The sequence below is a fragment of the Phyllobates terribilis genome, unplaced genomic scaffold (genome assembly GCF_046119375.1).
Source record: "Phyllobates terribilis strain yellow unplaced genomic scaffold, ASM4611937v1 Scaffold_1536__1_contigs__length_263636, whole genome shotgun sequence".
Lineage (NCBI taxonomy): Eukaryota > Metazoa > Chordata > Amphibia > Anura > Dendrobatidae > Phyllobates > Phyllobates terribilis.
Genome location: NW_027364296.1, coordinates 23,747 through 42,602, shown reverse-complemented (window position 1 = coordinate 42,602; position 18,856 = coordinate 23,747). Strand labels below are relative to the sequence as shown.

At 46.9% G+C, this 18,856-nt stretch overlaps 1 pseudogene; it reads right to left on the bottom strand.

The window, feature by feature from the left end:
* LOC141244296 (translation factor GUF1, mitochondrial-like) overlaps window positions 1–18,856 on the bottom strand; it is a 48,721-nt pseudogene that overhangs the window by 16,184 nt on the left and 13,681 nt on the right.

Below are 18,856 nucleotides of genomic sequence, written 5' to 3'. Positions count from 1 at the left end.
GGCTCTGTCCTTGAACTGTGCAAAGTCCAGGTCAGGGTCCTGTAAGGCCATTGCCCGCAACTGGGTTCGGTGGGCATTGCACAATAGACCCTCAATAAATTGTTCAGTCAACAGCTTATCTTCATTTCCCACGCTGTCAGGGTCTGCCTGCTTAATGGCTCTCAGGGCCTCTTGTAGGTTTAGAGCATAGTCTCTTATACTCTCATGTGCCCGCTGATTACACCGGTAAAATCTGAGCTTTATTTCGCCTGAGGTGCGGGTATCAAATGTGTCTTTCAGCGGGCTAGTATTTCTCTGACAGTCCTCTTCCTCCTAGGTGGCCAGGACTTTACCTCCCTTTGGGCTGCCCCGATTAATTGGGCCACCAGGATGCTCACTTTTTGCTCTTCTGTGAGGGGGTACACCTGGAAGAGGCTATCCAGTCTTTCTCTAAAGTCATTTAGAGTATGTGACTCCCCTGAGTACTGGGGTAGCCAGGTTGCCCCCGGGATATAGGGCATGGTGAATGGCATGACTGCTGCAGCGGTTGCGCTGGCGGTGGCTGTGGCAGTGGAGCTCCCCTCGGTATCCGGCATCCTCCTCCCCCCTAGTGGACCGTGGCCTACCTTGCGATGCTCTTCTTCCGTAGGCCGCGGCTCCGCAGTCGATCGTCGGGGTTGAGGACCTGGCGTCGCGCTCCGATGACGTCAGCGTTGCTCTTCCTCCCTTCCAGGACCTTGCGCAGCGTCAGAGCGTGGGGCGGAGCGTGGGGCGGAGCTTCGGATCTCGCGCGCTTTTGGCGTCCACGCCCCTCTTCTTCCCGTGCGGCGTCCCGAAGATGGCATCCGAAGGCGGGAAGCAGCTGCGGATGGCGGGAAGAAGGCAGAAGACGGCGGGAAACGGTCCAAGATGGCGTCTGATGGCGGGAATCGGCTCCGGATGGCGGGAAACGACTCCGGACGGCGGGAAACTTCACCACAGGTAAGTATAAAAGTCTCTTTTTCAGGCACGCAGTACCCGGTGGTTGCGGGCACGAAATCCTGCCGACTACGCCAAAGTTGACGCGCCCCCTGGGCCTGTGTTGTGCAGGGGAACCCGGAACCGGGCCTGTTGTAGAATGCTGGGGGTTGTAGTCTCCGTGTGGCGGTGACCCGGTCCGTGCCCAGGGTGGTCAAACCAGTGGCAGTCTTAATGTATAGCAAATGTCCGACTACGCCACCCGTGGATTGCGGTCAGTGGGGACCGCCGCTGCGCTGCCGACCGCTGAGGCTGATGTTGATTGCGCAGCCGAGTATGGGATAACTCCCCACGGGAGAAGTAATGCCTCAGGGCAGCTAATGCGAGAGATGATGGGAGTGATGGTGTGAGGGTCCCAGTGCTAATGGTGCTGGTGCGGCAAGGAATCACAGAGACGTGAGGTGCAGTTCAGGGTCTTTACTGATGGTACAAGGCAGACCCTCCCGGGAGTACTGGCTAGTATAAGGGGCCTGGTCAGTCTGCAAGCAAGCAGGAGTTCCCCTGGCCAGGTGGAGTTGTAGGCCTCCCCGTTTATCTGCACTCTTCCTGGCTACCTTGCTGTCAGTGGTTACAAGTAACCCACATCCCTGAGTATACCGTGTGGTGCTCACCCATATGGCTGGTGACTTGGGGCCTTCTGTTAGCCTCCGCTCCTGGATGGCGGCGCTGGTCCCTTCTTTGTGACTGAGCCTCCGGGCTTCTATGGCCAGAGGACCTGGAATCCCCTGCCGGTTGGTTTCTGCTGCTGGGTATATATCAGTCCCACAGCCTCGGACTCCTGTGTCCGGTTTTAGTAACTTCAGCCAGGTCGAGCTATATCTCTGCTCACAGCCCCTGGCCTTCAGCTGCTGCTCCTACAGAGCTCCTGTTCTCACTTTCCCTCTCCAGGCTCTGACTGCTCTGCTTGTTCTGCAGGCTCTGTCTCTGTCTAACCTAATCCCGCCCCAGACCCAGCTTATAAGGGCAGATTCCTCCCCTCCCAGGTCTGGGTGGGCAGTGTTGCATGCTTAGGGCTCCTGACCAGAGAAACCTCCCACTTGCTCTCAGACATAATATCTCTATTACTGTGGCAACCAGACCCCTGGGGTGTCACACATGCAACCGGCATGGATTTATATAGTGTGTGAATGTCAAAAAATAAAAAATAAATATATACTTTACCCTCTGATGGCCCCCGGTGTCCTGCTTCGCTCGGTCCCGGCTGCCGGCAGTGAAGACTTTAGAACCTTCCGACGTCAGCGTCACGTGACCGGTCACATGACTCTGACGTCAGCGTCACGTGACCGGTCACATGACTCTGACGTCAGCGAAGGTCCTTCTTCATTCAACCGCGAAGTGCGGGGAATCAAGCAGGAGGGCTGCACGGGCCGTCAGGAGGTGAGAATATATATATTTTTTATTTTATTCTTTTTTTTTTAATGGTACCTGGGTCTGGATGAGAGTCCTCTCATCCACACCCGGGTACCATCCGCACATTAGACCGCATGAAAAGCACATCAACATATACAGTGATGCGGATTCCATGCGGTCTAATGCAAGTCAATGGCGGCAAAAGAGCAGCGTTTCCGCAAAATTAATTGACATGCATGCGGATTTCAATTGGGGAACATTGCTGCCCTTCTACCATGCGTTTTTCATGCGCTTCCGCAGCGTTTACGCAACTGCAAAAACGCCGCGGAAACGCATGAAAAACGCATCGTGTGAACTCAGCCTTACAGTGTAACCCAATGAATTAGGTTATGACCTGGAAATATGGGCCCCAAGTTGCCGTCTGCTGTAAAGACTTAATATTCTATTCTGTATTGAATGATCTTAAGGGTAATAAGCACAAGAAGAACAGTTACTTGCTCCAACACCTTTTAATGCTCTCACTATTGTAAGACTACAATATGTTTACATGTGGTGTAATTATTGAGGATTCACCATCAATATCTGCAATAAAGTTCAGTACAGAATTTGTGTTTATAAAGGAAAAATATCTGTGCAGATTTGAGAATTTCTTTTAAGACATGGATGCTCTTAAAAAATATATATTTAAAAAAATAAATCCAACGCAGTTCGCTCTGAGGTCTGTGCTGCCTGCTCCGTTTGGAGGACCCAACTGCTCAAGCCTGTGATTGGCAGCAGCGCTCAGGTGACTAGAATCGGATGTTTCCTTATTGTTCCCATCACAGCCTCGGTGCAGGAAATTTTGGGAAGTGAGTGACGTCCTACACTAAAACTATGACAGGGACATTGATCTCTTCTTCAGTCACAAAGAGGGGGCATGATTATAGCACATGAGGCCGGACTAGTCCTGGCCAATAGATAAAGCCGCCCCCCTCCGAACTAGTCCCGGACAATAGATGCCCACCCCCCTCTGGACTAGTATTGGCGGCCAATACATTGCGCACCCCCACTTCCCCCTCTGGACTAGTCCCAGACAATAGATGCCGCAGCTCCCCCCTCCAGACTAGTCCCAGCCAATAGATCCCCCCCCTCTGGACTAGTCCCAGCCAATAGATCCCCCCCTCTGAACTAGTCCCAGCCAATAGACCCCCCCCGGACTAGTCCCAGCCAATTTGCCTATTGCTAGCAGCGATGTAAGAAATGTTTTTACTGCACATAGCAATCAACTTTTGATTCCTGCATCATAATGAAGGATAATAGCAGTTTGGGAGACTTGGAGGACATGACAGGTTTCCTTTAATAGGAATATCCCATAAAGTGTCATACATGACAAATCTATAGACTGCGTCTCTTGTTGGGATACCCTTTTCACTTTCCAGTAGCATAGGATTTTATAGCATAAATATAAAAAAACACTGAAAATTATAGTGTGAAAAACCACATGAGGGTAGTTTAACACGGATCGTTTTTTTTTTAAAGAATGCCATGCTTTTCTACTTTATTTTAATGGAAGGAGACGAACATCCAGGTTTCCTGGCCTAGATCCTCCTTTATTCACTACATTGGACACACCAGACAAAGGTAGTAATTAATACTTACGTTTCTCGAGCAATTATCCTGCTACCGATGGAACTGCTATCTCAAACAGCTCTCTTGGTATGGAGTCACGTAACCGTTCACACATTGCTTTACCCACTTCATACGCCTTTTCCCTAAGTTAAAGCGTGAGCTCATTAAAAATCACATGTAACTCAATTTCTTGTTAATTGGGGTTTATTCACCTTTGTAAAGCCCATCTCTAACGAAGAACATATCCTCTACAATAACGAGTATAAAGAAGCCCTTTAACGAGTCCTCATCTACCAAGTACCAATAATTTCTATATAGTGGCTTCCAGTCTATATAGGCACCCATCAACCTGCCATAGATGTTATTACCCAGTTTCCCTCAAACATGGGGAAGAAGCACATAAATAGGCAGATTTAACATTCAGGACAGGAGAAAGTGGCATGTCACCCAATAATAGACCAGCCCTCCGAATCAAAGGAGAACCTTTCTAGGGACCCCAACCAGTCACCCCTCCCTTAAATTCCAGCTCTAGGGGCTACATACAATTTACTATTACATATGTAATCTTCCATTTTCCCCTTAAAATAATTCATTAGGTTTCATGGCCACAACACTTACTTATGTGCAATAGTCACTAGTTCTTCCACCGGCCAACCATTCAATAAAATATTCATTTTCACCAGATCAGCAGGTTAGTATCCCGCGTCTTCATAGTCAAAGCTATATATCATAATAACATATGTATTCGTCCATTAGAAATGTTCTTACACTAATCAAAAATTGCAGATGTTCTAATACATCAAGTCCATGGAAAGTAGGTAGACCCAAACAGATATATTAACATATAAATCGGATGGTTCTGCCATTACATCCATGGTGTAGATCATGAAAATTAAGCAATATTTGACATTTACGTGAAAAAAAAAAAAAACAATCCAGGAAGGAGTTCTGACATTTACATAATATGGCGCCACCTGTTGTTTAATTTGTACAGCAACGTCAGGTCCGTCTACTGAGCTAAGTGCTAGAGGACACACATGCTCAGTCTCCGCACAGCCAGATCTCTGTGTCTGTGCACAGAAAGCTATTCCCATTGGTCCTTCACAGTGAACAGAGGATAACTGTGCAGAGGACAGGATGGGGGGACATAGGTCCATTAGCATTCAGCTTATTAGATGGACATGCAAATTGAAACACACTTTGAACACCAGGTGGTGCAATACTTAACTTCAATTTTTTTTTTTTTTGTAGTTGTACTTTCAAGTAACGTTTACGAATAACCAGTCTTGTGTTTGTGCGTAAGGTATAACACTTTCAGGCCATTATAGGACTTGTTTTTCTGGATAGTCACCAGTTTTCCCCTCTGCAGGCTTTATCTCTTAATTTTCAACAGATGCTGAGCTGGAGGGAGGAGACTCCTGGCAGCTACAGAGGGATTCTTGCTCTTTATTCCTTAGTTAGCACTAGAGATGAGCGGTGTTCGAATCGAACTGTTCGGCGAACACGAACGATTTGAAAAAAATTCGGCTGTTCGAGGCTATGTTCGATAACTGTTCGTGCACCAAAATCATAACTGGATTTTTTCTCAGTAATGCTGAAAATTAATGTTAATGCGCAGTTTGAGTGTACAGCGGGGCAGGGGATGGATCTCTGCAGAAATAATGAAGATCTCCATTTTTTTTCTCTTTCCCGCATTTACAGTGGGGAGGTGCAATCTGTCAGCCTATCAGCAGCGCACACACGGAGCGAAGTGCTTTTTTTCACACAAGCAATGGCATGTGCCATTGGCAGTGTATGTCACATGTCCAGCCATTTTCCCCGTCGCCACCATTTTCTCACTGCTGCAGCTGTGTGTTAGACGGCACCGCTGTTGCTGTGTGCGCTATACTTTGTTAATTTCAAGCCAATTTTCGCACAAATCTACAGATAGCTTGGGAGTAGGGAATAGTTGTGATTGCAGTCCTTTTAAGGACTAGGTTACATCATTTCCTATGACTTTTATCAGGCAGGTCTGTGCTCTTAAATAGATAGGTTGGGAGTAAAGACTAATTGTAATTGCAGTCCATTTCAGGTCTAAGTTACATCAGTTCCTATCAGTTTTTGCCAGGCAGGTCTGTGCCAGTGCTGTGCAAGCTTTTTTCACAGCATTTGGCTAAATCTACCAAAGCAAATCCTTTTTGGCCTCTTGCAGTGTGTGTTAGTCAGTGGAGTAGTCTATCTGTGTTGCAAGCTACACCACCTGTGTATAGAATACCAATTTTATTACTGCACCTAGTGAACTAAAACCTTTTGGGCATAGCATCATTCTATTAGTCCATCTATACTAACCTCCACCAGGTTGCAAATTCAATATAATTTTTATCTGCATCTAGCTCTGAAAAAATATTTCGGCTTGTAGCAGTGTGTGGGACTTGTTCTATTAGTCCATCTATACTATCCTCCATCAGGTTGCAAATTCAATATAATTTTTTTCTGCATCTAGCTCTGAAAAAATATTTCGGCTTGTAGCAGTGTGTGGGACTTGTTCTATTAGTCCATCTATACTAACCTCCACCAGGTTGCAAATTCAATATAATTTTTATCTGCATCTAGCTCTGAAAAAATATTTCGGCTTGTAGCAGTGTGTGGGACTTGTTCTATTAGTCCAGCTATACTGACCTCCACCAGGTTGCAAATTCAATATAATTTTTTTCTGCATCTAGCTCTGAAAAAATATTTCGGCTTGTAGCAGTGTGTGGGACTTGTTCTATTTGTCCATCTATACTAACTTCCACCAGGTTGCAAATTCAATATCATTTTTATCTGCATCTAGCTCTGAAAAAATATTTCGGCTTGTAGCAGTGTGTGGGACTTGTTCTATTAGTCCATCTATACTAACCTCCACCAGGTTGCAAATTCAATATAATTTTTTTCTGCATCTAGCTCTGAAAAAATATTTCGGCTTGTAGCAGTGTGTGGGACTTGTTCTATTAGTCCATCTATACTAACCTCCACCAGGTTGCAAATTCAATATAATTTTTGTCTGCATCTAGCTCTGAAAAAATATTTCGGCTTGTAGCAGTGTGTGGGACTTGTTCTATTAGTCCATCTATACTAACCTCCACCAGGTTGCAAATTCAATATAATTTTTTTCTGCATCTAGCTCTGAAAAAATAGTTCGACTTGTAGCAGTGTGTGGGACTTGTTCTATTAGTCCATCTATACTAACCGCCACCAGGTTGCAAATTCAATATAATTTTTATCTGCATCTAGCTCTGAAAAAATATTTCGGCTTGTAGCAGTGTGTGGGACTTGTTCTATTAGTCCATCTATACTAACCTCCACCAGGTTGCAAATTCAAAATAATTTTTATCTACATCTAACCCAGCCAATACTTTTGGGCTAATATCTCAGTTTGGCCACTCAGCTCTGCTCGGTTCCCATCCATTGTTTTTTGTGCTAACAACTCCAGAGTTGTGAATTAGTTAACCACCAAAATGAGTGGAAAAAGGCCTGCTGCTGGTGGAAAGGGGAATAGGCATGTTGGGAAGGGAAAAAAAGGTTGTGTCCGTGGGGTAGGTGTTAAAGCAACAGTAACATCTGCAGAAGAAAGACCATGTTCCAGCCAAACTAAGATGTCTACTTCTTTTAGCGGACAATGTGATAAGATCCCTTTCTTACGGCCACGCCAATCGCTACAAATTCCAGATGAGGCACAAAAACAGCAGGTGCTTCAACGGATATCAAGTGCTCCTTTAAGTGGGCTCTCCTCCACCTCAACTTCAACATCACAAATACTCCAGTCCTCAGAGGTGTCACCCCAATCGCACTTGCTTCCTCACAGCTCCCAAGTCTCCAGCTGCCCATCTGAGTATGGGGTAGAACAGATGGTTGAGTCTGCAGAGCTGTTTACTCATACTATAGCCTGGGAATCAGAGGTTGGCTCCAGAGCTTCTGTGAATCCAGACGAGGAAATGATCTGCACTGATGCCCAGAATCTTTATGAGTCGGATCCAGGACCAGATGCAGAAGGTTCTGACCATAATGTCGACCCAAGTTCCCAAACTGTAACTCCTGTTGGTGGAGACAATGAGGAAGACGATGATGAGACTCAAATACCTGATTGTAGCGACAACTTTAGTTTTTTGTCAGGGCAGGAAGAGGTTGGCTCTGAGGACGACGGGTGTGATAACACACAGGGTGATGATGACGAGGTTGGAGATCCCACTTACTGTCAACCCACAGTCAGCCAGTCGATGAGGTCAGCAGAGGAGGTGGAGGAGGATGCTAGTGACGACAAGGTCAGGTTGCGCCTTCCTGGACAGAGATGTAGTACTGGAAGCACGTCAACAACTGCATCCTCAAACAAAACTCTGCCTCTGACCACAAGTCGGGGTGGCTCTTCAGGTCGCATGGGTGCTAAGCCTTACATAGCCTGGGCATTTTTTCAGATCGATAAAGATGACCCAACTCGTGTTATCTGTAACATTTGTCAGCAAAAGCTAAGTAGAGGCCAAAAAATACATAGTTTGAGTACTTCATGCATGAAACGGCACATGGATATGAAGCATAAGTTGCAGTGGGAAGCTCACTGTGCTAAAATGCGGCCTAGCCGGCCGGGCCAACCACCGTCTGCCACATCTTGTGCATCCGCGGCCTCTTCATCCTCTGTGACTGGGGGGACAGCAGTCACACCTGTTTTGGGACGCAGACCTGCCAGACTTAATAGCTGTCTACAAATATGTCAAGGGCTGTCACATTGTAGAAGGATCATCTTTATTCTCATTTGCACAAGGAAAGACTAGAAGCAATGGGATGAAACTAAATGGGAGGAGACACAGATTAGATATTAGAAAAAACTTTTTGACAGTTAGGGTGATTAATGAGTGGAACAGGCTGCCACGAGAGGTGGTGAGTTCCCCTTCAATGGACGCCTTCAAACAGAGGCTGGACAGACATCTGTCTGAGATGATTTAGTGAATCCTGCTTTGAGCAGGGGGTTGGACCAGATGACCCAGGAGGTCCCTTCCAACTCTACCATTCTATGATTCTATGATTCTATGATTCTACCTCTTTACCCGCAACAGCCAGCGTGATTGGCAGGTCATCATTTTCTATGGAGGTGGAAACACCAGCTGGTGTTCAGCGCCGTCCGACATCGATAGCACCACCTTTGGATCAAGGCAACCTAATATGTCCGCCTGCATCTTCCTCACAGACCGGTAGTTTGCTGGGGACACCCTTTTCAACCCCGTCTAAGCACAACAGCCAGCCCTCGGTCCCTCAGATGTGGACAAGTAAAAGACCATTTCCTCCTAGCCATGAGAAAGCTAAGAGGTTGAATTTCACCATCTGCAAGCTCTTGGCTACAGAAATGCTGCCTTTCTGCCTTGTGGACACAGAGGATTTTCGAGACCTTATGTCCGTCGCAGTGCCCCAGTACCAGATGCCCAGTCGGCACTACTTCTCAAAGAAAGGTGTTCCTGAGCTCCACCAGCATGTCGCACACAACATCACCGCTTCTTTGAGAAACTCTGTGTGTGACAGGGTGCATTTCACCACAGACACTAGGACGAGTAGGCATGGACAGGGGCGTTACATGTTGCTGACTGGGCACTGGGTAACTATAGTGACAGCAGGACAAGGGGCTGCTGTCCAAGTCTTGCCGTCCCCACGAGTTGTGCGTCAATCCTCTTTATCTCAAAGTTCCTCCACTGCTTCTGCCTCCTCAACCTCCTCTCGGTCCTCCACCTGCAACCAAAGCCTGTCTGGTCATGTCACAAGCTTTCTAACTGCGCAGAAGTGATACTGCACACCTCCTTACTATGCTGGCAGCAGGGCTCAACGTCATCAGGTGGTTTTTACTTTGAAATGTCTGGGAAATGTGAGTCACACAGCTGAGGAGTTGTGGTCAGCTCTGGAGAACCAGTTTCATAAATGGTTGTCTCCACTGGACCTGAAACCAGGGAAGGCCGTGTGCGACAATGCTGCAACCTGGGTGCGGCCCTTCACCGGGGCAATGTCACACACGTGCCTTGTATGGCTCACGTGTTGAACCTGGTTGTCCAGCAATTTTTAGGCCACTATCCCGGACTAGATGGCCTTCTGCAGAGGGCACGGTCGCTGTGTGCTCACTTCCGCCGTTCGCATCCCGCAGCTCAGCGACTTACATCTCTACAGAAGTCGTTGGGCCTGCCACTTCAACGGCTAAAATGCGATGTGCCTACCTGGTGAAATTCAACTCTGCACATGTTGCAGCGACTGTGACAGCACCGACAAGCCCTGGTGCAATACGTTCTGACGTATAGCCTGGGACAACGAGATCCAGAAGTGGGGCAAATCACGCTGGAGGAGTGGTCTCAGATCAGGGACCTATGCACCCTTCTGCACAGTTTTGAAATGGCGACGAAGATGTTTAGTGCTGACGATGCCATTATCAGCATGACTATTCCGGTGATTTACATGCTGGAGCACATGTTAAACAGAATTCAGAGTCAGGTGGTGGCACAAGAAGAGGTGGAGGAAGTAGAGGAGGAGGAGTTGTATGTGGAAGGGCTAACATCTGCAAGGTCCAGACGATCGGCAGCACCAAGGCGGCAGGCATGTGAGGGTGGGGGAGAAGGTTTTACCAGGGCGCATGGTAGCAGCCAAACTAGTGAGGAAGGTGCAGGAGCCCAGGAAGAAGTGGAGGATGAACTGATGGAAGACTCATCAGATGAGGGAGACCTTGATCACATTTCTGTTGTGCGAGGTTGGGGGGAGAGGACAGAGGAAGGAAGCATGATTGTTACCTCGCCACCAACACAACAGGGACTTGGTGCTCCTGGATGCGCAAGACACATGAGTGCCTTCTTGCTGCACTACCTGCAACATGACCCTCGAATTGTGAGAATTAGAAATAATCCTGACTACTGGGTTGCCACACTGTTAGATCCCCGGTACAAAAGTAAATTTGCAGAAATTATTCCTGCCATAGAAAGGGATGCACGCATGCAGGAGTATCAGCAGAGACTGTTGCAGAATCTTACATGTGCTTTTCCACAAAACACCAGTGGTGCACATAGTGAATCTCACAGTTCCAACTTGCCAACCATGAGACCGTCGAGTGTTCAGCACTCAAACCGTAACAGAAACACAGTATCTGCTGGTAACATCAATTTTGCGGAATCAATTCACCACTTTTTTAGCCCATCCTTTGCAAGGCCACAGGAGACAAGAAGTCTGACACATAGTCAACGCCTAGAGACGATGGTACAGGAGTATCTCCAAGTAAACATTGAAGCCATGACTGTGTCACTGGACCCTTGCTCTTTTTGGGCTTTCAATCTGGATAAATGGCCGGAGCTCGCCACTTACGCCTTGGAGATCTTGTCATGCCCCGCAGCCAGAGTTCTGTCTGAACGTATGTTCAGCGCTGCTGGTGGTGTGCTGACAGATAAGCGCACGCGGCTCTCCACTGATAATGTAGACAGACTCACGTTCATAAAGATGAACAAATCATGGATCCAAAACGACTTTTCTACCACTGTGTCATCCTGGGGAGAGTAAAAGCTTGATGATTTGTTAAAATCACCTCACCAACCGTTTTAAGCTTTCAAATTACTAATCATGTTTATCTGTATCTTGGCTGGAGTATAATTTGGGCCTTGTAGCAGTGTGCAGTACTGATTCTATTAGGCAATCTATACTAAACTCCACCAGATTTAAAATTACTAACCATGTTTATCTGTATCTTGGCTGGAAAATAATTTGGGCCTTGTAGCAGTTTGCAGTACTGATTCTATTAGGCCATCTATACTAAGCTCCACCAGCTTTCAAATTAATAATAATTTTTAGCTGCATCTAGCCTGGAAAATAATTTTGGGGCTCCTAGATGTGCAAGACACATGAGTGCCTTCTTGCTGCACTACCTGCAACATGACCCTCAGATTGTCAAAATTCGAAATAATCCTGACTACTGGGTTGCCACACTCTTAGATCCCCCACACTCTTCGATCAACCTTTTCATTTTAATAAAGAACAAAAAAATGGTCATTTTTGAAATTATAAGCATTAGCAGGTTATTAGAAACTGAAATCAAACAGTTTTCAACTCAAAACTTTATTCTAGGTGATGTTACATTTGCACATAGGACCCCTTGTTCGAAAGGAGCTTCTGAACTCTCTCTTCCATTGAATTTGTCAGGTTTTGGATGGTTTCGGCTTCAATTGTTTTGCATGAGGACAGAATACCCTCCCAGAGCTGTTGCTTAGATGTGAACTGCCTCCTGCCATCATAGACACTCCTTTTCACGATGCTCCAAAAGTTCTCAATGGGGTTGAGGTCAGGGGAGCATTGGGGTCACACCATAAGTTTGTCCCCTTTTATGCCCATATCAGTCAGAGATGCAGATGTGTTATGAGCAGCATGAGACGGTGCATTATCATGCATGAAAATGATCTTGCTGCGGAACACACGGTTCTTCTTCTTGAACCTTGGCAGGAAGTGCTGTTTGAGAAACTCCACATACATTATGGAGTTCATCTTTACCCCTTCAGGGATCCTTAAGGGGCCGACAATCTCTCTCCCCATGATTCCAGCCCAAAAGATTACTCCACCTCCTCCTTGTTGGCACCGTAGCCGTGTTTGCATGGGGTGTCCATCAATCAGCCATCCTCCACTCCATCCATCTGGACCATCGAGCGTTGCACGGCACTCATCGGTGAACAAAACAGTTTTGAAGTCAGTCTTCATGTATTGTTTGGCCCACTGGAGCCGTTTCTGCTTGTGTACAGTGGATAGAGGAGGTCGACAGGGTGGCTTACGCACAGCTGCAAACCTCTGAAGGACCCTGCATCTTGTTGTTCGGGGGACGTTGGAGGCACCAGCAGCTTCAAAAACTTGTCTGCTGCTATGACAAGGCTTTTTTGCCGCCGCTCTTTTAACCTGACGTAATTGCCTGTAGGAAAGAGTCCTCAATTTTCCCTTATCAGCACGCACACGTGTGTACTGTAAATCAGCTACATACTTCTTGATTGTGCGATGATCATGATGAAGTGTCTTGGCAATGTTGTTTGTACTTGACCTAAACACTCCACAATTTGTTGCTTCTCAGCAGCCGACACATCCTTTTTCTTTCCCATTTTGGCAGAAAATGTAGGCTGCTTAATAATGTGGGACAGCCTTCTTAAGTAGTCTTGCCTTTCATTGGACACACCTGCCAAACTAATTAGCACAGGTGTCTGCAATTGCTTACAGTGATATAAAGAGCCCTGACACACATCACCATCAATAAGTTTAACTGACAAACAAAAAAATTCTTCCCTTATCACTCCTAAACACTTTTTGCATAATAATTTGGAACACAGTGTTCATGTGCTTTTCCACAAAACACCAGTGGTTCATGTAGTGAATCTTACAGTTCTAACTTGCCAACCATGGTCTGTATGGAGTTGTTCAATAAAGGGCCCAAAATTAAGATAACATAGACGGTAGAGGTCTCTATGAATACGAATTCCTAAGTATTTGATACCCTGTGAGGGCCAGGCAAAGGGAAAGTTGGACTGGATGGAATCCTGTATGGATTTGGGGAGCGATCGAGGGCCTCAGACTTCGCTGCATTGATTTTAAAATTTGACCATGTAACAAAGTGATCTATTTCAGCCATAACAGCAGGGATGGATATATGTGATTGAGTGATATATACTAGAACATCATCAGCAAATGCAGAGCACTTGTACTCGGTGCCTCCCACCTCAATCCACCTAATATTGGGGTTATGGCGAATTGATGAGAGCAGGTGCTCCGTCACTAGGATGTATAAGAGAGGGGACAGAGGACATCCCTGCCTTGTCCCATTGGTGATTATGAAAGGTGATGAAAATGTTCTGACGCGCCCCCTGGGCCTTGGGACACCCGGAGCCGGACCCTTTTTGGTGGATGCTGGGGGTTGTAGTCTCCGTGGCTGCGACCCGGTTCCGTTGCTCAGGGCGGTCAAACCAGTGGCGGAACTATTTATGTGGTCTTGATGTTTAAATGTCCGACTACGCCACCCGTGGATTGCGGTCAGAGTGAATCGCCGCTGCAGGGCAGACCGCTGAGGCTGGTGTTGTGGGTGCAGCAGAGCATAGTATAACTCCCCACGGGAGGAGTATAGCCTCAGGGCAGTGTATGCGGAGGATGGGGGTGATGGTGCAGGGCAGCAGCAGTAACGACACAGAGTCAGTGATGCAGTCCAGGGCCTTTACTCACAGTTTTTATTATCCAGACCACATCTGCAGGTAACGGCTGCCCACGTCGTACTGTGCTCACCAAGTGAGGGGCTCGGCCAACTCCCAGATAACTTTGGAGCGCTTCACAGGACCCCCTTTGTGTGTGCTTTCTCTGGCCTTTCTTACCCCACCAGTGACCACGCTTCTGTCCGGCTGCCTTGGGCTTCCTCTTGGTAAAATTGGCGCCAGTTTCCCTGACCCTATGTGGTGCCTTCCTAGCGGGTGTAGCGAGGGGTTGCGCCACATAAAATGTCACAGCCTCCAGTTTCTAGCTGAGGGTCGTTTCCCGCCTCCACTACTTTCTGGGACCGGTCACCCCCTTTGGCCTGACCCCTCCACGCAGGTGGATTCGGGCGTGCGGTGGCGACTCGCCAGTCCGCACCCCTGGGATCCCCTCGTTCCTCGTTCCTGGAGCTTTCTCCGCTCCTCTTCCTTCCTTCTCCCTCTTCCAGGCCTGGGCCTCTGTTACTAGGCCAGCCTCCGGAGCAGAGCTCATGCAGAGCCCCTGCTCCCTGTCACTTCTGCTCAGACTTCTCTGCACTGAACTAAGATGGTGCCCACCTTTTATACTCCCTTCTCAATGCACCCAGGAACTGCTTACTCCCTGCTCCTGCACTACAGGGTTCCCCTTCCTCGGTGTTCCCTCCCCCCACTCCAGCCAGGGACAGGGACTGTCGTGCCCATCTCAGGGGCATATTGGTCGCCCTGCCCCACGGCAATGTGGTGTAATGCATGCAGGTGTCGGGGTCCTGATCCACACTCCATCCTTACCTGAGAGTGAGATATCACACCTCTGGGTGAGGTGCAATACCTCTGTAGCAACCGAGCCCTCGGGGTGCTACAGTTCCATTTATCTTCAGCCTAGGTGATGTATTGCGATACAGGGCTGTGATTTTGGCTATAAAAAGGTCCCCTAGACCCCTACCCCAAGCTTTTTAAGAGAATAATATATGGCGTGCCAGAAGACTCTATGGAATGCTTTCTCAGCATCCAACGAGAGTATCTAATTACAAATTTTTAACTGCATCTAGCCCAGGAAATACTTTGTGCCTAGTAGCAGTGTCTGCTAGTCAGCGGATTATCCCAGCTGTTAAGCAAGCTACACTACCTGTAGTTTGGACACTTAATTTTTTCAAAGGAAATGCTTCGGGCCCCCAGGATACTCAGTGAAGAGCATCGGGAGGCACCCCAAGGCACAGGGGCTGAGACTGACGGTAGGATGCCTTGCGGTGGACCGCCAAGCTCGATCCTTATAAAAGCTTTTTAACTGCAGAAGCTTTAGTGGACGCTATTGGAGCTGGAATTCCAGCAGCTGCTGGCATCAGACTTGCCCTCCAATAGATCCTTGTAAAAGGATTTAAAGTGTACTCATTCAAATTAGAGAGACAATTTAAATGAAAAAGCTTAGACCTGCCTCCACCGCAGGGGGGCTCGCTCAACCCACCAGCGGACAGGCACCAGTATTGGGAGAGGGGGGCTGGCCGTCAGGGTCCAACGCAGCTCTGGCACAAACACGGCGACACGGAGGTCGCACAGGCAGGAACGGACTGGCCATGTCGGCTTCGCACTTTTTTGGTTTTAGAAGGGCATGACATGCCTATATCTGTGTCTCCCCTCCTTTTACTCCTCCACCTCTTTTCTTTTCGCATGACTATATGTACTTGTCACTTTTCCATGTGTTAGTTGTGTCTTCTGAACAGTTTGTCAGCTTTTGGACACCTTTGAAGTGTTTTCTATGTGTTTTCTATGTGTTGCTATGTGTTTTTGTTTGCCTGCCATTGGTTTTAACGGTGTTCGAAGGTGTTCGTCGAACAGTTCGATGAACAGTTCGTCGAACATACGGGTGTTCGACGAACCGAACCGAACTCGAACACTACGGGGGTGGCTCAACACTAGTTAGCACATAGATGACAAAGCAAAGGCATGGAGGACATTATTATTATTTCTTTTTAAAGCACCATTAATTTGTGGGTGCTGGACTTGTGAACAGGGTTATATACATATAACAAGTAGACTGGTACAGAGAAGAGGACCCCGCCCTCAAGGGCTTATAAAATACAGGGCAATGGGGAAGTTGACAGAAGAACATTATACAGCAGTACGGAGCTGTGTAGCTGTGCATCCAGCTCTTATGTAAGGTAAAACACTTAAGAGGAAGCTCAGTCCTCATTTTCCTCAGTCTGTGTCTCACTCCTCCTTCCACTCTCCATAGAGTATAACGGGCAGCGTCACGACACCACAGTGAGCCTGCTGTCCGTCTTCTCTCAGCAAGTTAGATTTGAGTTATTTTTTTTTTTATGACAAGTTCAGGAGGTAGGGGGAGTGGATAAGTAAGCAGATTTCTCTGATCAGATATATTACAAGGTGTTTTGCTTTGTTTTTTAACAATCTCCTGTTCTATTGAGTTATGTAAAGCTGGTAGAAAATACAATTTCCTTTTATATCTTGTAAATTGTAAAGTTTAATATTTTATGATGAACACAGTGCATGTGATCTCCGTATCAACAAAAGCTTCCAGGCTCTCTGCAAAAACGTGAAGACCTATGGGCTTCTTGGCTCGATACTCCTGGCCTAGCACCACTGAGATTCACAAGGTTTAGGTTGCTAAACGCTGTCAAGATTGAGACCTTGGAACGGATTTGGTTTCTTGCTCTCCTTTCCCGATTATGTACACCCTGCTATGGTGTACGGTTTTATGTACTCTCATTTATTGCTGCTGGAGAAGGTAAACCTCATAAGCCCCTTATTCCTCGAAGAGTCCGAGACCACTAGAGGAGGCCCTAGGAGATTACCTTATGGGGCATTCTGATCTTTTTGTGATAATGTGCCTCAAACTTGACCAAATAGACTGTCAGTCTCTTGGAGTTGGAGTTGAGTAAGAAGAAAATGTAGAACAATCGTACCATCTTTCGACTATATAGATATATCTTGTTTTGGGAACAGCAAAGGCCGGGCGGAAGGGGTGAAGGCTTTGCATGGTTTTGTAGGTCTCGCCTTGCATATCCTGAAGATAAGGATTTTAAGTTGTCATAAAAATCAACCACAACTTCCTTCAATGGGAACAAATATTTCATCATGATCTGGTGTTCGTCTATGTAAAGAAAGCTCTTCTGCTCTGCTCACCGGGTCTGCGGAAACAAGCAATTGGCTTTATTGGAACGTAGTTCACATTGGCATCACGACTGCCATTCCTCATGGAGCCATAAACCAAGAGATCAGTCTTCTAAATGAAACAAAATGAATCCTTGTGGGTCCCAATGACTTATAATTAGTATATCCGGTCTTCGTTATTTCTACATACATTACCACTACCAAGGGGGTACATAGGAATCATGGGGCCCCATAGCAGAAGCTCTAATTGGGCCCCCCCCCCCAAAAAAAAAATTTAAATAATTGTCGGGGTCACCAAAGATCAGATCTCACAACTTTCCATCCTTTACATAGTGATTTTCCTCCAGCTGAAGTCCTAGATCTCTCTTTCATTGCCCCATAAAGTGTGGTGCCAATAAAAGGGCCCCCCAAACACAGTATGAAACCCCCATGGTGAATTCCTCCACATGCACAGTATAATGACCCTACTGTACCCCACCTCAACTCCCAGGGTAAATTATGCTGAACCCAACACAGTATTATCCCCCAACTGTGAGCCGCTAGAGAGGATGGTACATAATAAGGGAGGGTGTTATACATAATAAAAGAGGAAACTATATAACTAAGGATGGCGCTATACATAATAAGTGAATACACTATATACTAAGGGACTGTGCTATACATAATAAGACTACATTCCTGTATCAGTGTGCAGTGTCGGTGTGCTGCCCTGTTTTACCGACGCATTGAGCATGTCCTATTCTAATCCTCAAAATCGGATCAGAACAGGACATTCTCTGACCCTCACAGATCTCATTCTCAGATCCATGATTTTCATGGATGTGTGAATGGATCTATAAAACTGTACGAGTCCGTGGACCAGCCGATAAAAAATCTGGCAGCACACAGGCATTTCACACAAATGTGAGAATGCAGCCTAAGGGATTTTACAGAGAACATTATCACTCCAAGTCACACAGTGCAGATACAGAATAATATTTACATCCAGGCACTTACCGCTGACGTCTCATCTGATCAGAGTCGGTTTCTGCTGCTTCTTCTCCATCTGGTCAGACCTTCATGTCGACATCCCCCAGCCACGACTCATCTTGTCACGATGATCTCCAGCCTAGAAAATAACAAGGTCACATATTGTATGCATACATGTGTCTCCCCTGCTCTGCGCCCCTGAATACAGATATGTACCCCCCCCATTAATATACTATTAGCCACTTAGTAATCAAAATATTAAGTGATAAGCAGCACTGTGCCCCCCATTAACTATAATCTTCACCAGCCAATAATATAAATTTTTCAGTCTCTGTGACTCTCCCCAATTAACTGTAAGGCTATGTGCACACAGAAAACATACAAGGCTTCACAGTACAAGCAAAGTGAAACCCCCATAATTGCTCTCTCCCAGCACCCCCATCATTGCTCTCTCCCACCACCTCCATCATTGCTCTCTCGCAGCACCCCCATCATTACTCTCTCCCAGCACCCCTGTCATTGCTCTGTCCCAGCACCCGCGTCATTGCTCTGTCCCAGCACCCTCATCGTTGCTCTCTCCCAGCACCCCCATC